Below are 856 nucleotides of genomic sequence, written 5' to 3'. Positions count from 1 at the left end.
CTAAATACTCACTAAGGTTTATCATCTATTCTGGTGCTTATATTAAATTGTAAGCATTTCTTCACCTAGATTTTTGCCATTACCTTTTCCAAATTCTAAGTACTTCTCATATTTTCCCTCCTGCTACTTTTCTTTTTCACTTTCCCAATTTATTAAAATAATTTGAATTCTGTACTTGTCTGCAAAGTGTTGCTTTCTTCCTAGCTGCTTGGTACCATATGCACCGCACCCTTGATGAATCTGTCCTTTGTGGGCAGGAAGACATCGGAGAGCACCTCTGGGCCCAGGACTGACCCCTGCCAGCATCAGCTAATATGTCCCTCAGGTTGGTCTTAATTCAGCAAGAGAATCTCTGAGCCATCCGTGTGGCCAAAAGATAGCTGTGGAATAAGTATTTTTCCCCAGTTCTTCAAATACACATTTGTATAGGGAAGAACAATTTTAACAAGCTTGGTCTCTAGGGAAGTAGTTTGAAAACTGCTTATTATATGATTTTGCATTAGGCGGAAATCTTTTTCAAGTGAACCTAAAGCTAGTGAAATCCTATGTACTGAGCAGACTTCCTGGGCTACAAAATAAACCCTCAGTTTCAAAGCATTTTTCCATTTTATAAACAGTACTGCAGTAGCTCTAATTACCAAGATCTACTCAGAAGCTTGCCTTACAGTATCTGATTTCTCTATCAAATAAAACCTACTATGATATGCGGAATCTAAGGAACAAAAAGAACAAACTAATCAAAAACAGACTCACAAATATAGAAGACAATCTGGTGATGGCCCAAGGGGAGGGAGGTTGTGGGGCTGGGAAAATGGGGTGACGGGTTAAAGAAGTACAAATTAGTAGTTGATAGGTG

This window comes from Pteropus vampyrus, unplaced genomic scaffold (genome assembly GCF_000151845.1).
Source record: "Pteropus vampyrus isolate Shadow unplaced genomic scaffold, Pvam_2.0 Scaffold3, whole genome shotgun sequence".
Lineage (NCBI taxonomy): Eukaryota > Metazoa > Chordata > Mammalia > Chiroptera > Pteropodidae > Pteropus > Pteropus vampyrus.
This window is presented reverse-complemented; position numbering follows the sequence as displayed.